General features: G+C 42.0%; 1 protein-coding gene and 1 pseudogene across 4 annotated transcripts in view; one reads left to right on the top strand and one right to left on the bottom strand.

The window, feature by feature from the left end:
- CADPS2 (calcium dependent secretion activator 2) overlaps positions 1-14,403 on the top strand; it is a 538,020-nt gene that overhangs the window by 173,448 nt on the left and 350,169 nt on the right. The window lies entirely within an intron of this gene.
- Positions 3,437-14,356, bottom strand: LOC136324522 (arginine/serine-rich protein PNISR pseudogene; annotated as a pseudogene).

Below are 14,403 nucleotides of genomic sequence, written 5' to 3'. Positions count from 1 at the left end.
TCTTCAACCTAACCAGATAGAATTTAATTGAACATGAATGCTAAGCTGCATAATTTAAAGGGATGACAGTCAATAATATATTTGCCTTTCCATTCTTATTCAAATCATCCATATAAAACTGAATAAAACATTGTGTTTGTGCCACGTCTTTCATCTTCAGTCCCTATGATTTGTCTAATAACGTATTCCTTCCATATTTGCATTTTGTTTGCTTATTACAGAGGTATAAATTATTTAACTATGCCCTAATATACAATTTAAATTGACAAAATTCTGGTATTTGAAAGTCTATCGGTTCGTGAAGAGTTACCCTTCTGTACTGTATACACATTGACATTTATTTTTAATCTTTTTTGCAGATCTACTTCTCTGAATTGTAGTATTCTATCCATGTTTTTTACATTGCATTACTAATTTGTGACTCGTTTAAGATGAATAAATTAACAGTTAATTAATAGTAAAGCAACCTGGCACCTTAACCCTGTGAACAATTTGTGCATTTATGGTCATTGTGTTTCACTGTGTTATTAAACCCGTTGATGGTTTGATGATAGTAGAGGATGACTGTAAAACCAAGCTCTTCTAAGAGATAAATTCATCTGGGACTTTGTATTTTTAATGAAACAACAGCTCATTCATACAGTTAAATATTGATGAACATAATTTAGTAGTAAAATTCAGATTCAGACAGTCAGTAGATATTTATTGGATAGTTATTTGAGACAAAAACCTTGCTAGGTATTGGAGAAGTCAAACTGGGCAAAATAAAATATTTGTTCTCCATACGCCAAAGTCCAATAGAGCAGAGAGACCTCAGAAATGAGTATGACATATGCATGAGAGTTGATGCTGGCTGGTACTCAGCCATACATACCTGTAGGCCTGTAAGTTTATTTATTGACTCTGTTTTTAAATTAATCCTTTGCTTGCTTTTTAAGATCACTTCTAAAGCAAAATGAAGGCTCCCCTGATTCATGTCCTCCATGCCATCGGAGACCCTGATGGATAGTGTTGGGGGACACATGCTCCAAAGGCCCCTGCTCTGGGCGGAGCTCCCTCCCTCCCCAGCCTCCTTTCTACAGAACTGAGCTCAAGTAGGACGAGGCCACCAGAACTTGGGGAAACAGGTCAAGGCGGGCTTCCCTTGCGGGTGGCCCCTGCTGATTCTGCAGGAAGGGGAAGAGCTTGCCCCCCGCCCCTGTTCCAAAACCACATGGGCCACACAGTTCAGTGACCTTCTGAGAGTCTGCCTGTAGTTTCTCAGAGGACAAGTGTACCACAGGTCCCTGTTGGGTGCAGCCAACTGTCCTTTCTGCCGACGCCATCTTGGCAGGGTGCTGTCACCAGAGTTTGGAGGACCGTGTCAGTGCACTTGCCCAGCTGGTGCTGTAAGAACAGTAGTGCCTGACCCTGGGAGATGGTGCCTGAGGGCAGTGTGGGATGATGACTCAGGACTGGGACCTCTCAGTAGCTGACTCTCCAGATCTCTCTCCGGAGCCACACCACCCAGATCTGGTTTTTCTTTATTCATGGCTTCTGAATGCCCTGAGTCACCATCTTCTCACCAGAGCCCTGGGTGAGTGCCCCAGAGCAGCTCCTCCTTGTTGACCCATTAGGAGAGCACCTGGGATTTCTGGCAGACTGCTTCCTCTTTTCAGCAGACAACATCCTCCGCTGATTTTTGCTGCTGGGTGCTATGCAGGCTCTTCTGTGCTCTGGTTTGGGGACCATGGCATGGGCTTGAAACCCCATGCTCCTCAGGGGGGATGTGTGCCACTGAGATATCCCTCTGGCTTCTCGACCCCTGCATCTGGGTGCAGGAACCAGCCCTCTCCGTGTCTCTGCCCTTCTTACCAGACTCTGTGTAGCTTCTTCCATAAATCCTTGGATATGATACTCCTTTTCAGCTGCCCTTCACCTGGTCATTTGGGTTGATTGCTCTATAGTTTAGCTATAAATCTGGTTTGGCACCCGGAGGAGGTGTGTGTGGCTTCCTCCTACTCTGCAGCCGTCTTGGGTCCCCTCCAGAGCTTTTCCATAACAACAGAATTGTTTATGACTTTTTTAGTTCTATCTGTATTTGCCTCATATATTTTGATGCTCTGTTAGGTTTGGACACATTTAGAATGTTTTTTTTTATTTTTTATTTTTCAGAATTAATGCCTTTATCATTATATAAAGTTCCTCTTTTATTTTCCTGTAGTCTACTTTCTCTGTCTTTTCTTTTTAAATGCCTAGGGATTTTTATATAATTTTTTTCTTCCACGAACACATTTTTCCCCACAACATCTCTGTGAGGCAGTGGGAAATCAGGCATTGTTTTTGCCAATTTCAGGAGGCGTCATTGAGGCACACAGAAATAATTCCCTTGCCAGGGTCACAAAGAAAGCCAGTACAGCAAAGTTGGGGGAGTGGAGATGCTAGGATGAGTCCTTTCTTGTATTTTTTTAAAATATTTTTTATTTTTTGTATTTTTCTGAAGTTGGAAACGAGGAGGCAGTCAGACTCCCGCATGCGCCCGACCGGGATCCACCCGGCATGCCCACCAGGGGGCGATGCTCTGTCCATCTGGGGCATCTTTCTGTTGCGACCAGAGCCATTCTAGCGTCTGAGGCAGAGGCCATGGAGCCATCCTCAGCGCCCGGGCCAACTTTGCTCCAGTGGAGCCTTGGCTGCGGGAGGGGAAGAGAGAGACAGAGAGGAAGGAGAGGAGGAGGGATGGAGAAGCAGATGGGCGCTTCTCCTGTGTGCCCTGGCCAGGAATTGAACCCGGGACTCCTGCACGCCAGGCCAATGCTCTATCACTGAGCCAATCAGCCAGGGCTAGGATGAGTCCTTTATAAACTTGAATCTGGTAACTAACACATTTTCCTACTTGAGGAAATTGAACATAGCTTCCAGAAAACTAGAAGTGAACTACCTTACAACATCAAGTATTAGAATATTCATTATCCTTTTAAAATTATGTTAGAGGGTTAATTTCTGAGTTTTCCTTTCTGAGAAATAAAAATAAGTTTTAATAGGGAAAGGGGAATATAACTTCACCACCAGCACAGTTAAATGTAAGATTCCTTTATATATAAGTGACTACTAAAAATAATTAATAGCTCAAGTCATGGAAAACCAAACTAGCATCAAAGAATGCAAATTATAGTATGAAATAAAAAAGCAAACAAGCAAACAAACCGAAACAGATAAAAACTTAGGGAAGCTCTTCACTATCTGAAAAAATAAAACAGAAGTAAATATAGGTGGATGGTAGGGGCAGAGTGTATTTGACAGACCAGTTTGTCACACACTGACACAGTTTTCTTTAGAGACTAGACATGTTTTGCTCTGCCAGTCCTGCTTCTGAAAAGGCCAGAGGTTGTGGCAGAGATCATAGGTTGCTCTCTTCCGAGGCACCACGTGGGGTTTCCCGTGTTCCCAGTCCCTGTCAGCCTGGTGGCCACATCCTGTTTAAGTTGAACCCTCTTGAGAATTCCCATGATTGTTCAGACTGGATTTCACTGTAGACATATCCTGTCCGTTTGGCATCATTCCTGGTGGTGGTTCTACGGGGCTCTGCTGTCCAGAAACTTCTCTGTGGGCAGTCCACGCTCGGGCCGTGCAGCCAGTCAGGGAAGCGTGGACTCTGCTGGTGCTGGGTGGTGCATCCCCTCTTGTTGGTTGGAGGGCCTTTGCTGCCCAGGCTGTCTTCCTTGATCCTACAGCCTGACCTTAAAAATAAATGTGACTTTTTAATCTCAGAGGTTCGCCTTCTGTTTAAAATTTAGATGGATTTTCAGACTGCAGCTTGGAAGCACAGCAGCAGTACTGACGCCCGCTGTTGTTCCGCTGTGGCCACCGTTCCTGTGCGACCTCTCTAACCCTTTTAATGCTTCTCTCTTCTTTGTCTTAAACAGAGATAACTATGCCAGCTCTTTCCTTTTCTTTTTTAATTTTAGTTATTCATTTTTAGAGAGAGAGAAGGGGGGAGGAGCAGGAAGCATCAACTCCCATGTATCCTGACCTGGCAAGCCCAGGGTTTCGAACGGGCGACCTCAGCGTTCCAGGTCAGTGCTTCAGCCACGGTGCCACCACAGGCCAGGCCAGCAGCTCTCTCCTGATTGGATTAACCGGGCTCTCTCTCTCCATCTGTTTACTTTTAACCCATCCGATTCCTTGTGTGTGAAGTGGGCTTCTGGTAGACAGTGTCTAATGGCATCTTGTTTGTTCTGCCCCCGCCTGACAGTTGAGTGTGCTCAGACTGTCGCAGGCAAAGTGCTTTGCGTAGATGAAGTTGCACAGTCTTTGTGTTGTCACTTGCCTGAGTTTTTATGCCTCGTCTCCCCTCCCTCCTTTTCTGCCTTCTTTCATTTTAACTGAACATTTTATGATTTCATTTTATATTCTCTTTTGATGTACCACTTATGCTTGGCATTTAAAAAACTTCTTTAGTGGTTGCCTCGAGGTTTACAATATGCATTTTTAAATAATTAAAGTCTACCTTCAAATGACCTGGTAAGGTTTTAAGTGTAATGCAGCTATCCCAGGAGAGAGAATTCTTCATTCCTCCTTCTCATCCATTGTGACACTTCTATCATTCATCTCATGGATTATATGCTGTACAATTTTAGATCAATTAAGCAAAAGAATGAGAAAAGGAAAAGATTATATGTTACCATGAGTTATTCCTTCTCTGATGCTCCCTTTTTAAATGTGGCTGAGTTTCTGACGTGTATCCTTTTCTTTATCTCTGAAAAATTTCATTGAACATTTCTTGCCAGGCAGGACTACTGGTGATAAATTCACTCTGTTTTTGTCAGTCTAAGGAAGTCTTTGTTTCCCCTTCATGTTTAGAGCATAACTTGCCTGGGTGTAGAGTGATCAGTTACTTCTTCTTCTCTTGCACCATTCTGAAGACTTCACATGTTGCTTGCATGGTTTCTGACAAGAAGTCCGATACGGCTCTTCTTGATTCTCTACAGGTCAGGTAATTTTCTCCTCTGGCTTCTTCCAATATTTTCATCTTGCCATTTAAATATGAATATGCTTAGGTATAAGGAATTTCCTTTCTTTTTTTTTGCTATTTCTTTTGCTTTGTGTGTCCTAAGCTTTCTGGATCTGTGGGTCAGTGTCTGTCACTAATTCTGGAAAGTTCTCAGATATTCTAGTTCGAATATTCATTCTGTCCCATTCTCTCTTCTCTTATGGTACTACAGTTTTGATATTGTCCCATAGTTCTAGGATGTTCTCTTTTGTTTGTCTTGGAGATTAAACTTTTTTAAAATTTATTGACTTTAGAGAGGACAAAAGGGGAGAGGGAGAGGAACACCAATTTGTTCCACCCATTTATGCATTCACTGGTTCTCTTGTAGGTGTCCTGACCAAGAATCAAACCCACAACCTTGGCATTTGGGGACAACATTCTAATAAAGTGATCTACCCAGCTAGGGCTCTCTTGGAGTTTTTTTATCTTTGCATTTTAGAATGAGAAGCTTTTATTGACCTTTCTTTGTGTTCACTGATTTTTATCCTCAGACTCAAGTGTACGGATAAATCCATCAAAGGCATTCTCATTTCTATTACAGAGTTGTTGTTTTTTTGTTTTGTTTTGTTTTTTATAAATAAATTTTTATTAATTTTAATGGGGTGACATCAATAAATCAGGATACATATATTCAAAGAAAACATGTCCAGGTTATCTTGTCATTCAATTATGTTGCATATCCATCACCCAAAGTCAGATTGTCCTCCATCATCTTCTATCTAGTTTTCTTTGTGCCCCTCCCCCTCCCCTTCCCCTCTCCCTCCTTCCCTCCCTCCCTCCCCCCCCCCCATAACCACCACACTCTTGGCCATGTCTCTTAGTCTCGTTTTTATGTCCCACCAATGTATGGAATCATTACAGAGTTTTTTATCTCTAGCATTTCCTTTTTTTGATTGAGAGTTTCTGTCTCCCTGCTTACATTATTCATCTGTTCTTGTGTTTTCAACTTTCCCATTTATGGCCTTAACATATTAATAATAGTTACTTAAATTCCTTGATGGATAACTACAACATCTCTGTCACATCTAAATCTAGTTTGGATGCTTGCTTTTGCTCTCAAGGCTGTTTCTTTTCACCTTTTCCTTCTTTTACCTTCCGTATGCGTTATCATTTTTGTTGCAAGCCAGACACATTGTATCAGGTAACAAGAACTGAAGTACATTTGCCTTTTGTATGAGGATTTTTGTTAATTTAACTGAGAGCTGGGCTGTGTTTTATATTTTTTGTAGCCATAGGTACAAGAAGCTTCAAATTCTTCTAGTATCCTTGTCTTCGTCTTTTCCCTTGACTTTGTGTTTCCCTAAGTATATACTTCTCCTCAGAGAGGGTCTGCCTTGCATCTCTCTTGGCTGTGAGTCACTCGTACTGTACTGAAGTGTATGATAGGTGCTGGGGAATAGAGTGGGTTCTATTACCTGATTAAGCTGCCCTCTTTTAGTGGGCTTGTGTGTTGGATTTATAATTCACAGCGTTTCTGTCCCTGGTCTAAGAGTACTGCCAAATCCCCCCACCCTTGTCCCATATTCCCTCCCAGGCTAATGCATCTGCAGTCTGTTCCCTTGAACTCTTTTCCCCTGTTCACTCTGGGGATATTTTGTTTATTTGCTTTGTTTTGGGAAAAGTTTTTAGTACTCCTGCAGAAATCTGCCCTCCCCCACCCTGTTAAAGAAGAGAAGAGAATCTAGGAGGTTTAACAATGGTGTTGCTTTCTTTCTCCCACCAGCTCCACATGGGGACCTGTCATGGACTCTTACTTTATGGGGTCCCTGCACAGCAAGCCCAGGAAAGTGTGAACCACCCTAAAACATTCCCACTCCCTGCACTCAGCTTCTAATGAGTGCTAGTTACTAGTCAAGTCAGTGGTCCTCCTCTTTTCAGCTCCACCAGCCTCTGCTGCTGCAAGTGCTGAACCTCTCTGGTGTCACCTGTTTCTCCATATTTGGGGGTCAGTGGTTCGTTCCACTGCCTCAGTTCTGCAACAAGTTCAGGATAAGTCAGGACATGGCCTGTTGGCTCAGTGGTAGAGCATTGGCCTGGTGTGTGGAAGTCCTGGGTTTGATTCCCAGTCAGGGTACACAGGAGAAGCACCCATCAGCTTCTCTACCCCACCCCCTCTCCCTTCTCTCTCTCTTCATCTCCCTCAGCCATAGCTGAATTGATTAGAGCAAGCTGGCTCTGGGCACTGAGGATGGCACCATGCCCTTGGCTTCAGGTGCTAAAATAGCTTGGTTACTAAGCAACAGAGCAACAGCCTCAGATGGGCAGAGAATTGCTGAGTAGAGGGCTTTCTTGGTAAATCCCACCAAGAAAGTTAAGTTGGGGTGTATGCAGGAATCTGTCTCTCTGCCTTCCCAGCCATCACTTAATAAAAAAAATTTTTTTTAAATCATTGATTTTTAGTGTGTCCAGTTTGGTATTTACAGGACGAGAGTGAGAGTTTCCAGGCTCTTTACATGTCTGGGCTGAAACCACGATTCCTTTATTTTCATTTTGAGATGTGAGAAACAGGCTGAAGGAATATTTTTTGATTGTTTTGAAAACAAAAGAAATTACAAAAGGATACTCCTATAAATAAACAAAGAGTTTTTCTTTGGAATAACATTTATTTTGACCAAATGAATGAAATTATGAAAATGCTTCTTTAAGAAAAGAGCTGAGATTACCCCCTCTTCCAACAGGGGTTAAAAAGGAAAAGGTGATAAAATCCCAGAAAAAATAGCCTGTCCTTAATAGGAAAGGACTAGTGTGAGAAGAGGAGCGAGGACAGCAAGGTTGGGAGGCACAGAGAAAGGGTGCGAAGCTAGCTGAGCCCTGGTGCCTGCTCCAGGTGTGCGTCAGTGAAATGCACTCCTCTGTCCCCCTGTCTCCGGCCACGCTTGGGGTCTTGCTAACTGTAGCATTCATCTGTATTTGTTAAACTTTGGCTCGTGCCATGTTTTTTCCCAGGTTGATCCCCTGGGAAATCCCAAAGTTGTATTGCTTCTTTCAAGGACAGAAGTTTAGGACAGAGAGCTGTTCTGATACATTGTGCGGGATAGCACTGGCCAGCCCACTGGGGGCTGTCTGGGGACTTGGGAAGGAGAGGGCACAAAGGACAAAGGAGCAGTCCCAGGGCTGCCACCTAATGCTGACAGAAGCCTCTTGTGACTGTATCTGGTGTCCCAGAGGTGTAGGATGAGAGTCTGGAATGGGAACCAGGAAGCTGTCTTTGAAGAAAGGTAGGCATTTGTATTACTTCTGGTCAGAGCTGAGAATTTAGAAATGATCCAATTAAGGCATAAAGGAAAAAACTTCTAAAACTTTAATGGAGAAGATACCACAATTAAGTTATGAAACCTGGGATAATCCAAAGAAAAATTATTGTTTACATGTTACCAGAAAAAGATTGTAAAATAAGAATATCACAAGCGGCCCTGGCCGGTTGGCTCAGCGGTAGAGCGTCGGCCTGGCGTGCGGGGGACCTGGGTTCGATTCCTGGCCAGGGCACATAGGAGAAGTGCCCATTTGCTTCTCCACCCCCCCCTTCCTCTCTGTCTCTCTCTTCCCCTCCCGCAGCCAAGGCTCCATTGGAGCAAAGATGGCCTGGGTGCTGGGGATGGCTCCTTGGCCTCTGCCCCAGGCACTAGAGAGGCTCTGGTCGCGGCAGAGCAACACCCCAGAGGGGCAGAGCATCGCCCCCTGGTGGGCGTGCCCGGTGGATCTCGGTCGGGCACATGCGGGAGTCTGTCTCTCCCCGTTTCCAGCTTCAGAAAAAAAAATACAAAAAAAAAAAGATATCATAAGCATGTCACAGATTAGCTACTGTGCCATTAAAGCTACCCATCATCCTTTGGGTTTTTTGACTTGAGACTCATGTGTTTGCATTGGTCCATGTTCATAAAACAAAACATTGGATGAAAAAAGAGAGAAGAGAGCTCAAGGCATGCGTTCTAAGACAAGCCACACAACAATACCAGAATCTGAATTGTTAGCCACACTTTACTGGAATTAGAATATTAGAGGTACAGTAACATAACAGGAGTGCAAAGTTTAATTTCAGAATAATTTTAAGGAAATGCAGTGAAGTTCAAGTAAATAATAGTTTTACTTTCAGAGAACAATTAGTTGATGTTAAAGTTTTGTATTTTTTAGTCTTAAGTAATTTTTTAATGAGAATGCTGTTACTTTAGTGTTACTAATAATAAATCAGCTGCCTTTTCTTGAACAGAAATTAAATGTTTACTAAAGATTATTTAAACATATGACAAAAGCTAATACAGTGTATTCAAATCAGTTCATTGTTGACCCATTCTCCATAATTGTGTAGGAAATATAGAGAACTAGAAATTTGGTGCCCAGCACTGTGTTGAGTGATAGAAATACAGAGATCATATCTAATTATCTTCTAGATTTATTTATTTAGTCTTTATTTTAGATTTTTTTTTTTTTTTTTTTTTTTTTTGGTATTTTTCTGAAGTGAGAAGCGGGGAAGCAGAGAGACAGACTCCCACATGCACTTTACCGAGATCTACCCACCATGCCCACTACGGGGCAATGCTCGGCCCATCTGGGACGTTGCTCTGTTACAACCAGAGTTATTCTAGCATCTTAGGTGGAGGCCATGGAGCCATCCTCAGTGCCCAGGCCAACTTTACTCCAATGTAGCCTTGGCTATGGGAGGGGAGAGAGCTAGAAAGGAGAGGGGGAAGGGTGGAGAAGCATATGGGGGCTTTTCCTGTGTGCCTGGCCAGGAATTGAACCTGGGACTTCCACATGTCGGGCCGATGCTCTACCACTGAGCCAACTGGCCAGGGCCTATTATTATTATTTTTTTAAACAGCTTTGTTTTAATTGTGGTCAGCTTCTGGCTCTAGCTTCTTGTGGTTTAGGGAAGGCATACTGGGGAAGGATGTGTGATCTATAGATGAAGATGAGACGATGCTAAAACAGCCTGGGCAGAGGGATGAGCATGTGCCCAGCAGGGGAGGTGTGTGACACCAGGGCTTTGGGGCTGTCTCTGTTCCTGCTGAATGGAGTACAAAGAAGAGAGAGAACATTAGCAGAGATAAGAAAGGGTGACATAAACTATAGAGGGACATAACAACCTTAAATATATAAAAATGATATCCATCCCATTTGTTAATTCCAGAATTTCCAAAGTCAGATACAATAAAATTGAATTATTCCCTAAGGTCTTAAGCTTCTCCTTGCTGTATCCGAAAACATGAAATCTGCTATTTAATGGCATTTACTTGAATATTTTCTTCAAACATTCTGAGACTGGAAGTTTCACCTGAAGAATTATAGCTTGCTATTTGTCATTTGTACAGCTTGTTCTCCTGCCTTTGACAGTGCAGACAGTCTGAGTAGTGGAGTGAATGGTGTCACATCTACTGCCATCCCCCGCCCTTTACTTCTGTGTTTTGTTTTCAGAGGATTAAGTAACTGAATTTTACAGCTATCGAAATTCTGATCTTTTCTGCCAGAAGCAGTCTTCATTAATCTTTTATAATCTCATTCCATTAATGAAGAAAGGGATTCACCCACATGTACTGGAGTCAAAGCAAAGTTAACTGAAATCTTCCTCTCTAAAGGTCCCTCACCCAAATGCCTTACAATCTGAAAGAACTAAATAATACTATAGAACTGCTGTGTATTTTAAGGGATAAGTAGGTTCCTATTTATGACTCTCTTTCCTTTGGAGATTAAGCACTTTGGGTTTAAGAAGGTTTTTATTTTTATTTATTATTATTATTGATTGGTTTTAGGGAGGGGGAGGGAGGGAAGGAGAGAGAGAGAGAGAGAGAAAGAGAGGCAAGAACTTGTTTTATCACCTGTCTATACATTCATTGGATTCACTGGTTGATTCTTGCATGTGCTCTGACCGGGGATCAAACCCACAACCTTGGCATATCAGAACCTTGCTCTAACCAACTGAACTACCTGGCCAGGACTGGGTTTAGGAATTTTAAAGAAATCAACAAATAGAGGCAGTGGCAGAATTTCTCACCTTCCCACTGTGCAGGCGTTGCCCTGGGAGCCCAGGAACCATGAGGCACTCTAGTTCTGAAGCCCCCCACCCCCATTCAAGGTGTGTAAAAGGAAATAAGAGGAGAAATATGACTGCTCTCAGGACCTGGGAACTGCCTTTCACCATTGTCATCTTTTTTTCTTAGCTGGCAGCATGTGATTGATGATACATTCAGTGTAACATAATTTGTCTACTTTGGCAGAAATAAAAGCATGTTCTACAGAGGCAATTACATCTTGTAACAAAACCATCTTCAAAGTAGGAAAATAAAGCTGTGAAAATGATAATTAGCAAGGTATGTTTTTTTGTCTGTGTTTATTTTTCAATCTCAGAATGCTTGAAGAAATATTCAAGTAAATGCCATTAAATAGCAGATTTCATGTTTTAGGATACAGCAAGGAGAAGCTTAAGACCTTAAGAAGGATTAGATCTTATAATAATGATTTTTGAAATTCTGGAGTTGATTATTAGAATGGCCATAATATTTAGATACATGTCCACTTTTTTAAAATAAGTGTATCATGATATAAATCAGATGAATCTGCTTTAATTCAAATGGACTCCAATATCTGTTTAGTAATATGAATTAATTTCCTCCCTAAAAATTAAAATTTTGTGACTACAATTTTAATAAATTAAATTATAGGATACTATCAGTGCTGCTTTATTTGGCTGTGCATTATTTTGTTGTAGACCTCTGGCCTACATGTAGAGGAAGAATATAGAAATATTCCTAAATAAAATTTCTCCTAAACTGTTTTAATTTGTTTTTTAATAAAGTAGTCAACTACTTTATTAAAAAAAATACTTATTGATTTTAGAAAAAGAGGGAGAGAGAGAGAGAGACAGAAACATCAGTCTATTCCTATATGTGCCCTGACCCGAATCGAACCAATAACTTCTGGGTATTGGGATGATGCTCTAACCAACCGAGCCATCTGGCCAGGGCTTTTTAATTTGTTTTTGCAGTCTCCCAAACCTCGCCAGCTCACAAATACCAGCAACCTTCAGACATCCCTTGTACTTTTCTTCTTTTCCCAGATCTAGTCTATAGAAGTTCAGGTGTTATCCCAACTTTTCCCCCTTTTTAAATGTTAAGAGAACACACATTCACAGAGATCAGGCATCTTTGTAGTACAGTAGTAAGAGTAGGCAGAAAAAGTGACTTGATTTTATGATCTATTTTCAACTAAAAATGAATAAAAAAGATTAAATGAAGATATTGTTTCAAGTATAAGTGCTTATCTCTCGTGATGTTTCTTTTTCATGATTTTAACCATTGTTAGAATATTCTATCAAACTTCAAATGAGATACATAAGGAATATGTCTATTTCTTTCATTCAGAAATGCTTATCAGATACCTTCTAAAAGTGTTAGTTATTGGGCTCAGCAGTGGAAATACAAGATGAACCCATACGAGGCTTGGTTCTTTCCCTCAAGGTATTTGCATGTGGTCAGGAGACAGGTCCATAAACAAAATGTGATAGTATAGTTAGTCAGTGTATTAGTGGGATATGTGTGTGGCGCAGCTGCATGGCAGCATCCTAATTTGATAGTTTGTATGGATTTCTTTGGTGTTCTAACCTGGCTGCACATTAGAATGACCGGAGGGGCTATTCAAAACCACTGGATGCCTGGGCCGCACCTCAGACTGAGTGGTGAAATGATCCATGGAAGTGTGGTCCAGTGTCAATTTTTTATATTACATTTATAGGGTGCTACTGGTTATGAGATTATACAGGTTTCAAGTGTCCATCTCTGTGATAATTGATCTGTATTTTACATTGTGTGCCCACCACCCAAACTCAGGTCTTCTTCCGTCCTCATGCCTTTGAGCCCTCCTACCCTTTACTCCCCTCCCATACGAGTGAAATCATCTGGTTCTTGGCTTTCTGTCTGACTTAGTCCTGCATTATGCTGATGCGGGTGCACAGTGAGGCTTGAGGACGCCTGGCCTTACAGTTCCTCCAGAGATGTAATGCCATGATCACATCTACCTGGAAGGGAGGCTGAGGCACAATCTAGCTGTGAGGCCAGGAATAAGAGGTGATTTGGCAGTGTGTAAAACATAATACTCCATTGGAACTTTAATGAGAGTTTAATGAAGGTTCTAAGAAGGCAGAAATTCCTGGACTTTGGAAGATGGATAGAAATTTAACAGACAGGAGAAAAATAGCATTTACAAAGACACAAGGAAAATGAAGGGGTTTAAACTCTGTTAGGAGTCTTGGAATCTGCTGTGTATGCATCTGGAGTAGCAGGCGATAAGGCTGAAGAGTTAGGAAGGTACTTGAGTATTAATGCTCATCACTACTTATGTCATCCTTATATGCTAGCAGGGAGAACCCAGGACTTAGGGCCTGCACACAGGAATAGTGGGTGTGGGAGGAACAAAACTCAGGAGCATGGCATCAGGGAGGCCACGGGGGAACGTGACACGGGTGGTGTTTATCTGGGCTACATGCTGCTCAGAGGTCAGGAAAGATGACCGTGCAGTGACCCTTCAATTTGTCAGGGTAGAGAATTCTCTTGTGTTGACTTTGACAAGAGAAAACTCCGTGGAGTGGTTGGGGGCAAGCCTGATTGCAGTGGGTTAAGAGAAGAACCAAGCAGATAAGAAAAAAGAGTTAACAGAAGGATTTTCAGGGAATCAGCCAGTAATGAAGGGCATTGTATACATTCCTTCCACAGAACATTTATGGGCACTTGCTATATAACAGGCTCACAGAAATCGCCTTTGTTCTGATTGTTTGTTATTATGGGTCCTTGAGAAATGCATGGCCACAAAGCCTAATGCCTGTTTCTTCTGGTAGACGAGATGGTCAGAACAACTTCTCTGTTTCTGTAAAGTGCTCTTAAAAAGCAATCTGAAAAGGCTGAGGAGAAGGGATTGACGTGTACTCACAAAAGAGTTCCCAGTGATAGTTATACTTTTTAGCTGATTATCAAGGTCATCATATCCTAAATCTTCTTTGCTTTAGACTAGAAAAAATATTAAATGCTTCCTTTTGTCCTAATCACTTTAGAGAGAGCAGGGTCCACTGATCTTAGTAAGATTCTGCTTGTGTAACAGGCTGTGATTGACTCCAACTATTTGTTACAAACTGGTAAAAAGGCCCCAAATAGTAAATGCTTAAAATGATGCCTTTTCCTATTTGCAAAATGTTTTTGTGATTCTGACATGAAGGTCTCCAGATGCGTGAGGCGTACGTCTCCTCCTCTGAGTCACAGACGCCGTTGAGATTGTTGCACTGATTAGGTCTACTTGGAAATACTGCAGCAATCGAAAATGTGCTGTGCCTTCTATGAGCATCACTGCCTCTCACCCTCTCCACACCGATCAGTGCTCTCTCCCGTCTG

Source organism: Saccopteryx bilineata, chromosome 2, assembly GCF_036850765.1.
Source record: "Saccopteryx bilineata isolate mSacBil1 chromosome 2, mSacBil1_pri_phased_curated, whole genome shotgun sequence".
In the NCBI taxonomy this organism is placed as follows: Eukaryota; Metazoa; Chordata; class Mammalia; order Chiroptera; family Emballonuridae; genus Saccopteryx; species Saccopteryx bilineata.
Note: the sequence above shows the minus strand (reverse complement) of the source record. Positions and strands in the feature narration are given on the sequence as shown.